Here is an 18,794-nt window from a genome sequence, read left to right on the forward strand (position 1 = left end):
AAATTGTCTGTTTTTGGCTGTGTTATCCAAGTGGGGAGTCCTTTGTTGGCACTGACCGCTCCTTTCTACGCAATATCACGGTTCAAAGTTTGTGGGGGCGAACAATGACTTTTACAGGCGTCGGATGAGCGGCAGCTGCTCAACACTCTCCTGCTTACAGTCTAAACACAGAGAACACACGTCCGCACAAGAGCAGCTTTGTCGGGCCGACAGTGTGGGGATCTGCACTGCTGACCTTGTGCCTGCTAGTGTCTGTGTGCGTTGGTCGTTTGCTTCCGTTTCTGCGGAACCGTGACCGTGTTGTGAATCGCAGGCGCGATCCGAAGGCGCCGCCCTGATCTTCTTTCCAGGTCGAGGGGAACCGTTGGAGGTCACACACGCTGTCCTGTGCACACAAACACTCTTCATGCCAAAACGCCCAAATACAAGGCGGTGTGACCCCCACCTGGAGCAGCTCAAACACAAGGGTCAAGCTGTTAATGAGCGGAGGAGGAAGCCTGTTGACTCATCTAACACCGCCGGTGTGCGAGTCTGCGGACGTAGCTGCCAGCTTTCCCTCTTTTCACACTAGCCACAGATCAAGGTGTCACGTTGCCAGACGAGAGGAAACAAAAGTCACTCTCTGCTTGTTTCACCAAATGCTAATTGCTCATTGATTGCATGTTAACGTCGTGTCTCCGGGGATACGAGTCCACGTGAACATCTGGTCAGGAACGAGGACAGAATGTGCAGCGCATCAACAGGCAGAAGATACGCCTGCAACCGATTCACCGTGACCATAAATTGGTTGTAAAAGTGGAATGGGAGAACTTATTTCATGGTTCTCAGACATATAGGAGGTTCCTCCACGAGAGGGGTGATGTCATGAATATAAACTGCTCACATATATAGGTTACTTTGAACAAAGTCTTGGAAGCCTCAGGACTTCATATCCTGATTGATGTCAAGTGCTGGAGATAGTTTGACGTGTTCACTTCCTTTTATCTGTCTTCTTTCATCTCCTCTCCTTGCTATTATTCTAATTAATATTAATATTTTTCACTGTCTTATTAAACATTCTTCTTCTTCTTCTTCTTCTTATTTGCTGATCCTTGTGGATTCCTGCGGGACGGCGGGGAAAATGTACACTGTCATCAGGTTTGAGGTAGAGAAGGAAAACATCAGGGCTGAACGGGTATAGGAAGGATTTATATCAGACATGCTGAAGCTATATCTGCATGGAGGCGTGTGTGTGTGTGTGTGTGGAGTTTATGTTGCCTATATATCAGTTCAACCCTGTGAATCGCTAAACTCACTGCTGGGTGGGTGATGCTGCAACATTTGGTATCGATCTGATAACAAGTCGTGCCAGTATTGCCGATACCAATACTGTTCACTTAAAAGCAGCTCATCTATCCTTTATCCTTTGTCTACTTCTCTGCAGTTTGCCAGGTAACAGTGTAGCAGGAAGTGCTAGAATCAGAATAGTTGGAGGGGCAAGTAAGCAAGAGGAGACGTTTGCAGAACCACCATGTTGCTGAACGTAGAGAAGAGAAACTGAAACTTGAGCGTCGATTCCAGCACTCAAGTATTGATGCAACACCGATACCAAGGTGGTATCGATGCTTTGGATCGATCCACCTACCACTACTGCTGCTGGGTTTGGAAGGCTTGGTATCTTTTTTTTTTTTTTTAATTACACTTTTTGATTTCATACAATGACACCAAATTACTAGAGCCAGAAACTTTACAACTGAATATTGTGTGAGATGTGGTTGCGTCAGGAGTATTAGCCAAAAATAAGCTTGAAGTCATGATTATTTCATCAAAACCACTTCATTCTTCAAGCCAAGCTATCATTAGCTAGATAGAGATAAACTGTTCAAACTAACCGGACTCTTTAAAATATAAAAAAAAGATTCTGCACCCCTCAGCTGCAGGTGAACAGGAACGAGTTGCAAGCAAAGTTTACCCTGAGCAGAAAGGAGACGATTAGGGAAACAAATGAAAAGGGTAAAATGTCTATACTACAGATATATATATTTTTACAATTGGTTACACCTGTAGACACCCGAAAAAAAAAAAAGGTTGTACATGTTGCTTTCAGGATTTTTGCTTTTTTTGGTAAAATAAATAATCAAAGAAATTCAACGTTCGTTTTTTTTCTCTTTTTTTGTGATTTATGGCATTTCGACATCTGTGAGTTTACTCTCCTTCTAGTCATTGTTGCTCTGTTTCCAAATAGATGCATGACTTTATACTGCAGTGACAAATGAGTAAAAATGCATCATGAGGGAGGAAATGCTGAGAAACTGTTTGAGAGGGATGCACAAAAAAAATCCAGTTTCTACCAATAAGACACAGAAGCCTTTTGAAGCTGCTCGTCCAACCATTACAAGAAATCCTTTAAACAACTAAAACGTCTCCTTTAGTAATTAGAAATACACATGTTTTTGTTTAATGTGCAATAAAAGCCAACTTTCAGTTGGGATGAAAGATAAAAAGGACAGCATTGAAACTGTGCAAGGCCAGCAATGTCCAATTTACTGAATTCATTTAAGCTAGTTCAGGATGGGGCGTCCCCCCTTCTCGTTCTACTGGCACAGAGAAGAGCAACATGTGTGTCGCAGCTATCAGCGCAGACATGAAGGCATTGCAGAGTCATTACATCGACAGAGAATCGACTAATCTCCCACTTGAGTCTCCTGATGAACCACTCCAACACACCAAGTAACCCTAAAGACTCAGATAAACTTCCGCTGAGTCGGTAGATTTTCTAGAAATGAACTTGCCAAGATTCTGATGTGTCACTGTATGTAATTTTCCACTGAAGATGATTCAGCAAGATGAGCACAAAACCAGGTAGTGTGTGTGTGAACGCACTCATTAGGAGGCGAGGGGAGGATCCCTTTGATTCAGAATCACTCTTCACCACCGGGCACATACAGTAACACACAGGAACTGATGTAATGTGTATATTTAGAAAACAATGGGCTCATGAAAGACAGCCAATCGTTAGCTCCAGCGATTTGTTGAGTACGACTGAAAGGTGGAGCGAAGACTTGAGGAGATACAGAGACTGAGGAGGACATGGAGATAGAAGAAGAATGCAGGTCGTGTTAAGGCGAACGGACCTCCCCTGATAGCGAGAGTGACCCTTTAGTGGAGGTCAGTGACCCCAGGGCTTAAAAATACCTCCGTGGGGAGTCATGGCAGGGGTAAGTAACAACACGGTGGGCGGACATCGATGCCATACATGACCACACACGAGTGACACACGCATGGATGCTCTCTGCAGTTAGATCACCAAATAAGAAGTCTTTATTTCGTCCCATTTAGAAAATCAGTTCTCGATAAAGAATCAATGGAAATGAACGGATGACACAGAGCAGCAGTCGTCTCTCCTTTGATTATCAGATCTTTCTTACCCCATGTTTCGGTCTCTCCCTCCTTTTTTTCCCCCCAATATATAGATTTACACCCAAAGCTAATTGGATCGAAAGTCCTGAACCTTCCTCCCTTCAGTTCTCAGCGTAATTTCTCCGTCTGAATAATTGCGTTCAAGACTTTCACATCATTAATTCCGCTTAGCTGACGGGTCAAAGGCCTGACGGTCTCTCGGCGTTTTTCTTTGAACGCTGAGCGCTGGTTTGTTATGTATCCGTGTGTGTGTTTGCGTTCCGCCGCCTAAGAAAGCGCGCGTGTCCGTTTGTGAGACGAGGAGGCAGGCCGACCCCATCGCGCTTCACACGCCGCTGAGCTCCGTGTGGGAGTTATCACACAGGCCCAATTAGCATGACAACTAATTACTGTTTCCTCGGTCCCCTCCCTCAGCTAAGCAACTCATTAAATTAAATCAACACACTGGTCTTTCCTGCTGAAAACAACGCTGTGAGGGGAAGTCATCTCCATCGCCTTGTTGTTTGTTGCGTAGGGCGGTCAGCCGGAACAGTGGAAAGTCTTCTGAAAGCTGTTAACTTCAAATATCAACACAGGAATTACCTCTGGGCTGGAGTTGAAAAGGAAGAGAAAAGGAAAAAAGGGGGAACCGAGAGAGATAAACACACATAGAGTGATATGCAAAGGCAACCGGGAGACAACGCTGAGAAACAACAACGGAAAGGAGACGCCCGGGGTACGAGGCACATGTGATAACCACCTCATACGCTGTCAACGCTTCTCACGGCGCTGTACGGTGTGTCAGTTAAAAAGGAAACGCTGTATGGATTGGGGGCATTGTCAAGCAAAGTCAAAGCTGTAAACCTGAATCTTCCAGGAAATGTGCTGCGAGTTTTTTTTAATGCGATGCAGGAATTCAGAAGAAAGTCGGTGCCACTGAGATGCAGCGAGGATAAAAGAAAAAAGGCCCGCGGTGGAGCTGGAGGTTCTGCATGTTTGGTACAACTGGACCTGCAGTTGTTAACGCAGATAAGACATTTTGGATTGTAAGAGGCCTGCATATGTTGGCTCAGTCTACGGTATGCACATTTAAATAAGCAAAGTGTCGATACGCAAACAGTCAAACGATATTATGCCTCCCACAGCCACAGGCATTTCCGAGTAGTATTTACAAGTCGTTATCCATGCTTTCAATAATGTCCCGGTAATTGCAGGTCCTCCTTTCATCTGCTTTGTGCCAGAAAAAAAACTGCTAATAAAGAAAAACAAAGCATATTTCTGCTAAGCCCCGGATTCCCAGATTCTCCATGCAGCGCACGCCTCCGTGGCCATGTGGTCGGTGATTATGTTACGCCGCTCTGTGTGTGTGTGTGTGAACCCAGATTCCAGGGTGTTATAATCAGAAAGGACAGATGTTGTTTTGGATGTAAGCGAGCTGCTGAAGTCATGAGCGAGGCCGGCGTCCTTACAGCGAGTGCACAGCGTTGGGCGGAGAGTCGCGGAGAGGAAAGAGGCGATACAGGAGGAATAAATTACATCTTTGTCAAAAAACGGTGTCCGCAGGTGTGCTCGGAAACAACAAGAACGGGGTTTGTTTGTTTGCTTGCTCGTTTCGTCCGAGCGAGTCCACAGGTGCAGACAGAGGAGATGTGTTGGAGGTCATGGGACTTGGCGGGCAGCTGCGCTGGAGTCAGGATGGCACTGCCAGGCTGACGGCTAATGTCATCTCACTCTGCGGGCTGGATGTACTTTGGCAAGATGGATCGAGCACGAGAGGAGTCCAGAACGTCTCGGGGCAAAACAAATCCCACAATAAAGTGTTCATTACATATGCCTTATACACCTAACTTCCACTGTGAGTGTCTATAAATACAGAACTTTTTAGAAGAACGCTGTTAAATGTGATGCAACCCTGACAGGACAAAATTAAAAGTCTGTTTTTTTGTCTGATTGCTTTTGTTGTTTATCTCTGTCGACTGGATAACATTTTTGCTTTGCAGATGTGTTACTATCGCCTGTAAATCATCTCAAATCGAATGAAGAAAACTGAAATACTTGAATAAAAATAGGCAGCTGTGGTGCTTCTGTGTACTTAAAAAAAAAAGCTGTTCGCTCTTGATTATTCCTGAATGGAGATTACAAACCCAGAGCTGGTTGTTATTCTTTTTTTGGGATCTCCAATGTTTATTTCCCGGACAAAAACCACCTTTGAGTCTATATTCAGTGTACTAACAGTCTGATCAAAGCAAAAAGGAGAGTTTTGTTTGAAAATGGAAAAATAAAAAGTTAATTTTGAGCACATAATCTAGAAAACCAGTGAAAAAATTACATGCACCTTTAATTTTGAATGTCATTTTTGTATTTTTTTACCCTGATTAGACAGAAAAGTTTAATCATTCATAGTGTTTGATGGCTGATCAGCAGCTCTCCTATTTGACCTCTTTCTGCCACTTTTCTAAAACCTTTTCAAAATGCTTCTTCCTCTGGTAACTCAGGACGAGGCAGTAAAACGGGACATAGTGGATCCCCCTGCTGTCGTCAAATATACTTACAAGCCACGGAGCACATGCAGGACACTGGACTGTCTGTTCAATCCGTGTCCATTTATGTCTAGTCAGCCAGTCTGCCATATGTTAGCCTCTGAGCTAGATGCTGTAAAAAATCGGCTTGGCCTCCGTGTTATTAATGACCATGTGTGCTGCGAACACGCTGCATAATTATCCCCTGCAGTTCCATCCAAAGCTCCGTTTTATGGTGCTCATTTCAGGTTTATTGGACTCAGAGACACACTGAGGAGCACAGGCATGCACACGCAACACAACGCAGACAGAGATACAACAGCCATGCATTTGCTGTGCAGCTCCAGAGCTAACAAGACAGTAGCCAGTGGGCCTCGATAAAGATTTTATTGGTCTGCCTCTGCTTTGTTCCTCCACCTAAATAGTCTCACCTGTTGTCTCAGCAAGTGGCAGCACGGAGTGAGACACCACAGACACAAGGAGCTCAAATATTGGTCCAAGTATTAAACTAACAAAAGCATATTTAAGCGCCGGTAATGCATCTGGACAACTGTTTAGGAGCCACCTTTACGGAAACTAAAAGACAACATTCAGGTCTTACAGAAGCAGAGAAGGACAGAGAGTCTCTTGTGAGAGTGCCGTGAGAAGGATTCCAGCTCCAGAGATGCCACATTATCCCTGGCACACACTCATAAACAGACACAGATATACAGCACACACACACACACACACTGACGGAATGAAAAGCTGCATGCAAACTGCAAATCATATCTAAAAATACCTCAAGCCCACATTTATAATCTTTTCATACGAAGAATTCACGGCGAGCCATGCATCACGGACACTTCCAGCTTCACCATCCTGTAGATTTATATCACGCTGCTAGCAGAGAAGGCTGCAGACACGGCTGACATTTGGTTATGTATTAGATGTTTAATAACTTGTTACTCAGCCAGCCTCGGGCTGCTGTGGTACAGCCTTCTGTAATTACTGTCAGTACTCACACAGCCATCATATATCTCACACACAGGCCGCAACACATAATCTGTCACACATATTTGGCCATTTGCACATTAGAGGCAAATAAACAGCCATGTAAAAATACATGCTGACGCGCTAAAAAGTTCTTCGAACTGGCAGTGAAGGATGAATTTCAAAACCTCAGCTCACAGGGATTTTCAACACAAGCATGCGTCTCGATGCTGGTAGAAGTCATATTGCTGAAGATATTGGTTCCAGTACCACAGCTGAACAGATTCCCGATGCGATTATTCAATTTAAGGAGTCAAAAAGAGGAAATTTACTTGATTTTTTTTTTGTCAGAGTTCAAACCTGCAAGTTGCGATCGCTCATTGTCCGTCAATCTTCAGCTAAACTGAATCATTCCAACTATAAACACTCCCTTAACACTTTTTTTATTATTATTCTTAGAGCTACAAATTCTCTGGCACGGACTCGGCCCACTGAACTAAACAGAAATTCATTTTCAGATACCCTCCTGCCAACGTAGATTCAAACCAAAGTAAAATCCTTCTTCTTAGCTATGAATTAATCAACAGTTTTGTTCAGTAAACTTCATCTGGGTGGCTCGAGTGTCGGCGAATAGTAGGTTTGATGTGCCAGTAAACTGTTGACTGGCTCAGTGTACATCGTCCTGCTCTCCAGATTCAACTGAGGGCACATTATTTAAGACCTGGCCATCATTAGCCAGTTTGGTTTATACCTGACCACAGCACATTAAGCTGCTTTCACACTTCCCTCCCAATAACTTTATATCGCTGCCTGTCACTCCTCTTTCCCCTGTTCATTTATACCATCAGACATCACAGGGAGACTTTTAGGTCATTTATATCTCAAATAAAGACGTCACTTACAATATTCTGCCACTCTGATGTAGCGATTGGCTAAAATGATCTACATAACTATAATGTCTGACTATTTGAGCAACACAATTAAAGTTCCTCAGTAAACAGCTGATTGGCAGGAAGGACAACCAATCAGCTGCTATGCCAGTGTCTCATTACACACTCCCCTCCAAAAAACAAACTTCCAGGCTTCTCTCCGTGTGTGTGTGTGTGTATTTGTGTTTGCACGGATTCAATCTGTCTCTGTCTGTCTGGTTGGCTGTCTACGCCAAACTCAACCACACAACACACAAACATAATGCAAGCTCAGCTCAACCACTGTAGCCTCCACTTTCACAGGAATTTCCCCCCGTTTTAGTCCAGCGGATCCTGCTTACACCGACAAAATATGAACCCGGTGGCAGCGTCGAGCCACAAAAACACGAAACAAAACAAAAACTTGTACATTTTCCTAATTGCTTAAAGAGGTTCACATGGTGACGCACAAAGCGCTGGTCGAACATGTGGATTGTGCTCTAAAAACAAAAAGAAAAGAAAAAAGGAGAGAGAAAACATTTCTATGAGTAAAACCTTCCTGTTGTTTTAATATGCTGGAGTCCATTTAAGCAGCAGGGGTTTGAATCAGTCAATCAAAACCAAAATGCCACGAATTAATGTGCTTTCGACTCAAAAGGCTGATTTAAAACAGGAGCTATTGGACACAAATCCAACATAGTACAAGAGCGAACCACTTCTGAAACACAGCAGTCACCTTTGCTCTCCACCTGAAACATTCAAACCACATCCGACTCCGGTCGTGTCCCTCTTCTGTAATTGGCTGACTCAGACCCCTTTGAGGTGGCGAAGGGACTCGGAGGTTACCATGGCGATGGCCCGATGCCTGGCACGTGAGCCGCGGCGACGGGTCGCTTCTGCCTGACGAGACCTCATTATGCGCCGGCGGGGAGTCGTGTCGGAAATCTCTGGTCCAGACGGTGGCCGAGACCTAATTAACACACCTTCCTGACTCTGGCCGACTCGACTCCTCCGCCGCTCTCCGTTGTCCGTGTCAGCATGCGGCCAACACGCGAACACGTGCAGCAACAAACAAACCCGGCGTCCAGGCTGACGAGCGACGCAAACGGAGCAGTCGGCGGTCATTAGCTCGGTGGGTTTTTTAAGGACTAGATTAGAGGCACCAGTGAAAGAGCCTGCTACCTTCACCCCCCCTTCTGGAAGAGCCGAGATTCTCCGGAGCCAAGAGGACTCGGCAGGACCAGGAGCGGTAGAAAGGTTAATAGGCCCACTGAGATTAAGTGCATGTTGGGTAGAATAGAGCCTGGGCTACAGACGGCTCCGTCTCAGGTAAAGACACATTTCTAAAGAGGAGATTCTGCGTCTGAATCGAGTCTTTATCTGGATATTTCAGTGGTAAATGGGTGTTTAAATGTAACATGTACAGTAGAAGTATATTCATTTGAACTAATTCATACTTTATGTAATGTCTAGTTTATGAAATGTTTTAAAAAATACCACGAGAAGCATCCAGCTCTTGTGTCTGACGAGCTGGATCGAGCGAATGTTTCTCGTTTTTTCCTGACAAAACACTTTAATTATATACCGTCAGAGGAAATATGTTCCCGCGGTGCCGTGATTACTAAAAAAACTGGGCCAATGTTTGGTGTCAACAACAACAACAACAAAATGAAACAAAAACACTGGTCGATCTGGCAGGTTGCAAAACACGAAGAAACGAGACGGAGAGCTCGTCATGCGTGGCATCGCTGGTCAGAGGGAGGAGGTCTCTGGAGGACACCCAAACACACTCACAGGAGGTGTTCGCTGTAGGGCTTGGTGCTGAGCCCACGCTGGCTAAAAAGAGATCCATATCCTGTGGCGCTGAGCTGGCACCTGGCCCAGACCAGGGTGGTATTTACCTTTTTCCTCTTTTATTGCCGTTACTCTCTCTGCTATCTACCACATCAGCCATCTTATTATATCCACCATTAAGTAGCGTTTACATGAAGAATACACTCCTCCATTAAAAAAACACAACGATAAAAACTGTTTTTGGGTCGTGAATTGAGAAGAAAAGATCAAACCTTCGGGTACAAAGCGATGGAGTCAGACGTGGCAGCAGAGGTTCAAACGCCACCACGGTCACCCCAGTTTCAATTCACTTCTCTCTCCTCCTTCTTATATACACAGATTTTTTTTTTCTGTTCCGTGTCAAACACTGGAATATATTGAGGGACAGCTGCAGGATGATTTGCTCCAGATGATCTCAGAGCAGCAAAAAAAAAAAACCAAACCATAAGCACATATGGCTTGTAAAGCAGAGACCTGAGATTTGAGCGGAGCTATTTGAAAGCTCTCCATATCTGAAGGGGAGCTAAAAAGCTAAACGTGAGCGGGTCGGGGGGTATTTCCAAGGGCGTGTGTAGGGCTGGGGCAGCTATAACCACTCAAGACACCTCCACTATAGAATACATGTAACCAAACATCATGTACAGAAGTTTGTTTTTTCTTTTTTTTTTTTAGGAAAAGCCATAAAAAAAAAATCCACAACATACAACCGCACCTGGTGATTAAAGCCAGGCTGCTGTTAAACATGATGGAAGCATGCAGGCGCCACAAACATGCTTTTTAAAATCGCATTTAAGCAACAACGCACACAGAAAACCACTTGTCATATGTTTAACTACGACTCTATCAAGTTTACTCACCGCGACACTGAAGCTCTCCTGGGATAAAGCTAAAGAGCACAGCACTGCATTTCCCTTTGCACCGCCTTACAGTGAATAAAGTCAGCCCAGCTCAGTCATAGCCTCACTTAGATGTCTGATCCAGTCTGTTTATGCATTAGACAGCCCTGGACATGTGGTGGAAACATGTTTACCGCTGCGGCCTGGGTTTTGGGCTATGATGTAATGGCAAAGAGAAAGGTAGGGAAAACTTCTGGCATTGTTGGTGAGCTGAAAATAGTTTTTTTTGTGATGAGAGTAAAAAGCACGAACAGGAAAGTAAACAGAAAGCACTGATTAAGAAATGGGTAGAAAAAGGCAAGAGGGGAAGTTTCCGAGAGGATGTTTTGTGGATCCAGGGGGCAGGACAGGGCAGGGCAGGGATTCTACAGTCCACGTCTGGAGCAACAGCTCCCCCTGGGGCAAAGCATCGATAATACATAAGAGCTGCCAGGGTCAAGTCGAGCCAATTATATTCATACATGTCACCCATCAGAAGAGCCATGGAGTCGGGGTCATGCTGCTCACTGAGCTGCACGGGAAAAAAACGTCTAATTGGTTTTGTAAAGGCAAAGCTTTACTTTAAAAGAAAGACAAATCAATTTAAAGTAGAAATCAGACTTCTGAGCCACCACAAAGTCGCACATTAATCTCTATCCTCCTCCCTCTGCTCTCAGAACATACGGTGTTTTATGTGCCTTTACTTTTACAGCAGCCATTAAACACCCTGAGTGAGCACGACACCGAATCCATCCCAAGAAGGAGAATAATTCACGCGCTGATTAATTACAAACCTCATACGAGTCACACTCGAATAAACAGGTTTGGAGCAACACACGTGTCGCCATGAGCGCTGCTTATAAACACGCAGCATTCCTGATCCGTCTCCGTGGATGTGGCTGGTGCTGCTGTGATTATTTTCCCATTTAGGTTTGGTAGCGCAGCTGTCCCAGGAAGAGGCAACCAGTCATTTATGGTTTGACTGTTGCTCCAATCAGAGGCACGGGCAGGGCAGCCCTCCGCCAACCTGAGCGGAACAACCAGTCCAGGAGGGTTGTGGTGTGTGGTGGTGGGTGGGCTTGTCCCTGTGCTCCATAATGTCACCCTGGTGCTGGTTTGTCAAAAAGAAAAACAGGATCTAAGGAATATCAGTGAAAACACACGGATGCCAACAACACAAATGCCTAAAAAAAAAAAGCCACAGGACACATGTGCCAGATGCCAGAATCCTGAGCTTTAGGTTGACGGCATAACCACTGGAGTTACTTACAGGAAACACTTTATTATTTAAATTACAGCATACAAATCTGACCGTTTCACTTAATGCATGTATATATACACCACTTCCAGTCAGCGTTACTCGCTCAAGTGCACCGTATCCAAGTCTGGGGAAAGCAACGTACACAACAATCACAACCTCAGTGTTTCCGAGGTTTAGAAGTCTGCATTGTATAAAAACTCTCCTCATTCTCTTTCACTGGCATATTTACAGCACGTTTCTTTGCTGCCAACCTTTGCGGAAATCCACAAAACCATGAGATCTGTTGTCACCCTTTTCATTTCACACACACAGCCAGAATGTTTGCGGAACGTCCAAAGAAACGTTACATTTAGGTCCAAATTGGCTTCGGAAGCGTGTCTGATGCACATTTTAACATCGAAATGTGAGAGAAGCTCATGTGATCTTAGCTGTTGTAAACTCAAGATAAATCTTAACAGCTTCATGAGGATCAGCTTCACTCATTCTACTCCCGCTGGTATCTCACCATATAGTCATAGTGACGTCTTTGGAAGAAACATCTCCCATGTCGGTCTTTACTCACACGTAGAGCTCCAAAGAAGCACTTGTTCATCCAAACAGTGTCCTACAGCGCTTCTAGTGACCAAAATCTCCACATTTCATCCTGGACGACCCTCTAAATCAAGAGGCAGCAGTTTGCTTCAACTATGAAAAGGTGTTTTCCACGTTTCTGTCATTGATGTTGTTGTATCCAAGGTTTGCTTGCATTTCCTCCACTGGCTTGTAAACGCTAATAAAGTTACAGTGGCCTAAGTTGCACTAAAAAGGAGAATGACTCATATCAGGGCTTATTCAGCTATTCAGTTGAACTGCTGATTATCTTCCAAGTAAATTTATGTTTATTCTAGAGAAAAACAGAACACGGCGAGAAATTCACCGGAGCCAAAAGCGTTACTGAAGTTATTCACGTGACAGTGACTCAGCTCGACTTTTGTTTCACTACGAGGCGACAGATTCACCTGAGAATATAAACTTCTTTGCAGATGATATAAATGCTATTGTTAAGGGGGGGTATTTTCTTCCATCAGCAGATTGGGCAAGGTAAGCAGTCTGAGGCCATTTGTCCACAACTGCTTCCAACACCTTGGTTCGTCTACACATGTGTGGCAGGTCTGACTTTCTTGTGTGCGTCTGTGTCAGAGGTCTTTGTCGTGTTGCATGCTGGTGATTTGTGATGCCTGTGAAGAGTCAGACGAAGGGGGCGGTGTGGAGGCAGCGCTAGTTATTAGTGTGAGAACGCCGAGCAGGCCAACGCTGGCTGCAGCTGATACGAGTCCCCCGGGACTTCCCCTCTGCTGAGGTCATCCCTCGCGCTCCAACGCTCGTACATCACTGCTGACATCACCGCTGGTCCTCGCCAAGCCGTTGCCGCGGGCAACACAAACAGGAAAAAGCATGCGCGGATGCATGCTCGGCGTTAAGCGCGATCATCAAAACTTTATTGGTGTTTTATTGAGTGCGGAGTGACGCCTTAGACGGCATCATGCGAAAGCGAAGCTCGTCCATAAAAATGTATGCATTATGCCGGAGTACGAGCTCTGAGGCCTCAAAGCTGCATGTGATCTGTGCAGCTCATACGGATGAACACATTCTGACAGGAATTGCGCAATTCTTTAAAAAAATAAATGGAAATGTGTGCTTACAGTAAAGCAGGAGATTAACCTATGAAGCACTAATCACTGTGTTTCTATGTGTACCCACATGTGTGCCTTTGTGTCGGTACGCACAAGTGTGTACTCCTATAGCCCTTCCTGTCCTCCCCCCGCTGTGCCAGTCAATGCCTGGAATCCTGGGAAGTGAGGCGGCGGTGCCAGCAGTAATCAGAGCTCTTTGTATCCACACACGGAGTCGGGCTATAATCAGGGAATGTTCTTTTTTTTCCCCCCTCCAATAATAGCTGTAATCCTCTCATCTCAATATGATGTGTAACCTGTGACATGCTCAAAACTTGGATTTCACTGGAGATTTATACCTGGCCTGTGACTTGTGCCAAAATAGATTTAATGAGCTTTCAAAGCCGGTTTTTAGAGCTCAACAGAACCGCTGAGAATTACACAATGTCGCCAGAAAGCAACGACAGAAAGAGAAAACAGCGACAGCGTAGAGGGATCGTGGTAATCTTCGGGAGGAGGCTGAGCGACTGTGCAGCCCTTTAGGACTGCTTACATCAGGACGCTGCACCTGTGTGTGTTTTCGAACTGAAGGTCAGCGCGATGACCCGCGACACCTCGTTGTGCATTACACGAGACCACGCTCATTATACGGCCGGAACAAAACCGTCCATCACTGATTTTGTTGGGTTTTCGCTGCACTTTGCTGGATATCATTAATTCAGAACCACTTGCACAAACTGAATTCTTTTTTTTTTTAGAGATAAAGGGAGATGAAAACAGCCCAACAAAGGAAACACAATTTGGCAGACGGGATAAGAGTAATCGAATGTAGAAAATGTCTATTTAACAGACTCTGTGCAAAACGAGCGATTGTGGCAAAGCAGTGGAAAGCGATTGGGCTGCAGAGCGAACAGGCTGCGGATGATTTGCATGAACAAAGATACTTTGGGGGCCACTGGTACACCTACTCGATCCAAACATAGCGCTGCGAAAGATTAACTTTGAAACATATCTCTGCTCACTGAACAAAACAATAATTCAAATACAGGCTTTTCAGAACTTTCCAGCCTGTAGCACCACTAATATTCATCTTAAATAGACTCGATCTGCCTGACGACCATCGAAGCTGCCGATCGGGGAGGAGGTGACTTGGACGTTTGCCTTCGACCCATGTTGTGAGTGGAGCGACGTGTTTGTGACCATTGGTCTTGTCATGACATTCAATGTTTTGGCTCTCAAATTGCTGTTTCTGTCTTTTGCATGAAAAAAATAAAAAAAACAGACACGCTTTGGACCCCAAAAAATAAATATGCCCCAGCGATGTCTAACAAGGGGAATGAATGCCTTTCAGTAATTGGTACCAGCTGCAGCTACGAATAGCTGCGAGTCAGAAAGCACATGAAATTGTTCGTGATGGGACTTTTAGCAACGATATCGCAGGCATGAAGCATGACAACAACGAAGCCAAAGCTCTTTTGATCATGCAAAAGGTGATCATTTGATTGACATTTGACATGCGCCCTCTGTAGTCGATTTGTACGATCCTGGCACTGACCAGATCTCCCTCTCAGATGCTGTAATCGGTCATGCATAGTGCAAGTGACTTTGATTCGAAGCAACAAAGATGTGGGAGCGAGGCACATGCCAAGACAAGAGCAGAAATTATAAGCTCATGGTTCAGCTCCGAAGACAAATGCGTCCTAAAATAAAAGAGAGAGTGGGAGAATGAGAGGCAGAGAAGAAGAGAGGAATCAGAATCTGGAGCTCAGACGGCATGTTTTCTGAGGACATATTAAGATCTTCTAAAATAAACACCCCAGATGGTTGCAGCGTAGCACACTGTGACCCATCCGCATGGTTGAATGTCAGCGGAATCCATCAATATGCTAAATCTACTTCGCTTTTTCAAGTTTGTGCGCCTGCTGCACAATATCATCTCCAGCCTAAAATAAAGCGCTCATTGTGACGGTCTAAATAACTTTTGGGTTTATGTACAATGCTTTGGCTTCTCCCTGCATTATTGTAATGTTAATTTATACATCTATTTGCGTCCGAGTGAGGAGTTTGTTTGTTGTCGGTCGTATTCTCGGTCTCGTTCCGTCGCTGTGAGACTCATTGTTGTGCGCAGCGTATTGACATCACTGCTGAGTGAATGTTATTACCCCCGACCACAACAAACCCCAGCTTTCTAACCCGGTTGGACTCATTTTCAGTCTTCTGCGCTCGGGCTTGTTGGCTGGTCCGCGGGCGGTACAGTATGCCGCCTGTTGTGCCAAATGACACCACCTCATCGGGCCTGGCACGCTGATGTAATGCAGCACATATTAAACTGGATGACATCAGAACACGAAGGCAGCGCAATAACCTCAAAATGACTTCAAAAGCAGAGCCACTGTCTCAAGTCATCACAGAACACTTGAAAGACAAACTCACTATGAAAAGCAGAAGCTGATTACATACAAGGCATCCACATGAGCAGCTCCAACAGAAGTCACAAAGAAGAGGCTGTTCAGAGTGAGCGGTGACCTCAGTGCCACCTGCACCGTAACATCATCCCTCCCCGCCTATACATCACGCAGAGATGCAGGCGAAGCTAACGGCCAGGAGGGGGAAAAAAAAAAGTGGCGGCGCAGGCAGACACAGACCAGCTGCACTGACAGAGGGAGATGACTGAATGACACATGCACATATGGCAGAAACTGCACACTCAGACAATTCCTGGGAGGCTGTGGGGAGGAAATGAAGGCTGGTGTTTTATCACTGTCCCAATCATTACCACCCTCTGCAAAACTCTGCACATCATAGCCGGCGCAAGAACCTCTGAAGCAGATGTTAAAAAAAAAAAGAAATGTGTGCATCCATGCCACTTTGCCTTAATACGAGTAACTAACATACACCTGTTGCCATGGCGCTTTGGCCTCGACCCTGGTTTGGATAAGCAGGCGAGCGCTTGCCCAGCCCTGGCAGAACATCGGAAACAGTTGGCATGTATAGTTTCATCTGGCAGAGAGGGTGAAGACCAAAAAAAAAAGGACGATATAAATCATATCCAGGCCAACCCAGAGCTTTTCATTATGGTTTCAACTTCGGGGAGCCTCATCAGCCACGGACGGATGAGTCGGAAGGTAGCGGGGTAAAGAGACTGACAGAGAACAGGGCTGGCTTTGACAGCTAAAGCCTTGTGCAGAAAAAAAAAAAAAAATAGAAAAAGAAATTCCATTGAAAACTTGACACGCGCTCAGGCCAAAGCCCTGCGGCACTTTTCTCTTCTTCGGGCTCAAACGCTACAGCTGCGTACGAGCGGCTCAGCGGGCTTAACGCTGGCTTCGCAGTCGCTTGCGTGCGATTTCGAGCGAGTTGCAATCGCACGCGTTTGAATCTACGGCGTGTACATTTCAAATATGTATGGGCGCCTAATGAGAGCTTGCATGTGTGGTGGCGCTTCCCGTCGCGTTTCCTCGCATACATCCCAGCCTTCACAAGGACATTGTGAAGTTCCTGCATGGGAACCCTGGCCCCGAGCAAACTCCCTCTTCCTCCGATTTCTATCCCTCTCTCCCATGCACGCCTCCTTCCTCCCTCCATCCGCTCCCTTGTTCCTTGTCAGCTGGAGGGGAGATCCAGATGTGAAAGGAGAAGGGAGGAGGAGGGGAAACTTGGACAGGAAAAGGAGAGGGGAGACAGAAATCCACATCCCTCTGGTGACAGACTGCATTGTCCAAGAGCTTTTTGGACAAGGCCTTTAGACACATACACACAAACAATTATGCCCACCGAACAATGGAGTCCCTGAAGACGACAAGGCTCGATTGTGTATGTGTGCATCTGATGAAAAAAAAAGAAAAAGCAAATCAATGAACGACATCTTGCCGGTGTTGATATTTAGCTGGCTTATTTACTGGGGGGGTCTTGGCCAGGCATGAGGCTATTGTTCTCATTCGGCGAGCAGAGAGAGGAGGAAAGAGAAATCAATAAGGACCTGAGAGCGAGGACAAACAGTGAGTAACAGCTGCATCCGTCTTTCCTCCGTTTTTCTGCTTCTCGGCGAAGACGCGTCGTGGAGCGGTAACACGGGAGCAGAGCGATTAAACTCGACTGAAACGACCGCCGCGATGGAAGCAGGACGGCGAGGTAATTGTGGAAAATTACTCCTGAAAATTGTACACAATGGCAAACACATGTACACTAAACACACCCACACAGCGTGGAGCCAGATGAATTAGGTTAATAGAGTGAGTCAGCGAAAAGGGAGCTATTCAGTTAGAAACAAGAGAAGAGCAAGAGGGGGAAAGAAAAGGAGCTCTCACTACCGGAGCATATCAAAAAGTTTCTTCTTCGGTCCAAACTTTCCGCGTTTAAGAGTCTCCTAAGTTATCACCTCAACGCTCAGCAAACTGAAATCTCTGAAATGAATGAGACAGTTCTTCTTCTCTCAGAACAAAAAGAAAATATCAGTCAGTACTCACCGCTCGAGTCTTTTCCAGTCAGTCTTTCTTGCAGGGCGAACTAACTCTCTGAGAATGGCAGCAACAAGTCGTGTACAGTGGAGAACAATGCATGTCTGCCGGAGCGCAGCAAAGCAACAGACACACAGAGAGGTCCAGTCATCGGGCTGCTGCTCACATGGGACGTGGAGAAGGAGGGGAAAGGAGGGAGGGTTGCAGCTATAGGATAGTCAACAGTAACTCCGATCTGGCAGAGAGGGGAGGGATCTCATCCTCCACTACCACATGTCTTTACTCTTCCCCCCCTCTTCAACTTTCTATCCAAAAATGTTTCAGCGAGTCTCAGATTTCTTTGTCGGTTTCAAAAATCGGCCTCGTGATACACTCCCCTTTCCTTTTCATCTCTTTTGTTCTTTGCCACACACACACCTCTTTGTCATGACTTTAAAAAGCGTCTTCCTGTCAAACACAACGAGCTCCACCTCGATGCAAAATGAGCACATGTGAAGCGACCCGAGGACTCGTTTGGTCGTGTATGCAATCATAGAAACAGAACAGAAAATTACAGGGCTGCTCAGGTTTTTAGATCCTTTCTCTGCCTCTCTGATGTCACTCGTCGTTTTTTTTTTGTTTTTTTTTTTGGTACTGAAAGGCCCCGATTCACAAGTGGCCCAGATACCACACTGTACTGGGAAGAAAGGAAGAAAAGCAGCAACAACAACAATAAAAAAAGAAAAGAGCGTCAGAGAAAAGAGAAACCTGATACAGCTAAAAGCAACAATTATTTGAATGAGTCACTCAGCAGTGAGGTTTGGGGTTTTTTTTCGATGTTAATTCGGGATAGAGCGACTGAAAAAAAATCTTCCCGTTTTGGACCGCTGCACCTCCTGAGGACTCCCTGAGGTCATGGGAGAGGAGGATGGAGAAAGGAGGGGGGAAAGAAAAGAGAGG

General features: G+C 45.4%; 1 protein-coding gene across 1 annotated transcript in view; it reads right to left on the reverse strand.

Annotated features, from left to right (window-relative positions):
- sash1a (SAM and SH3 domain containing 1a) overlaps positions 1 to 18,054 on the reverse strand; it is a 71,779-nt gene extending 53,725 nt beyond the window's left edge. The window contains exon 1 of the mRNA XM_008286161.1: positions 17,865 to 18,054. The gene's annotated coding sequence lies outside the window, so the exon portion shown is untranslated. The remainder of the gene's footprint in view (positions 1 to 17,864) is intronic.
- Between the last annotated feature and the right edge of the window lie 740 nt (positions 18,055 to 18,794).

The sequence above is a fragment of the Stegastes partitus genome, unplaced genomic scaffold, assembly GCF_000690725.1.
Source record: "Stegastes partitus isolate 25-593 unplaced genomic scaffold, Stegastes_partitus-1.0.2 Scaffold436, whole genome shotgun sequence".
Classification (NCBI taxonomy): Eukaryota; Metazoa; Chordata; class Actinopteri; family Pomacentridae; genus Stegastes; species Stegastes partitus.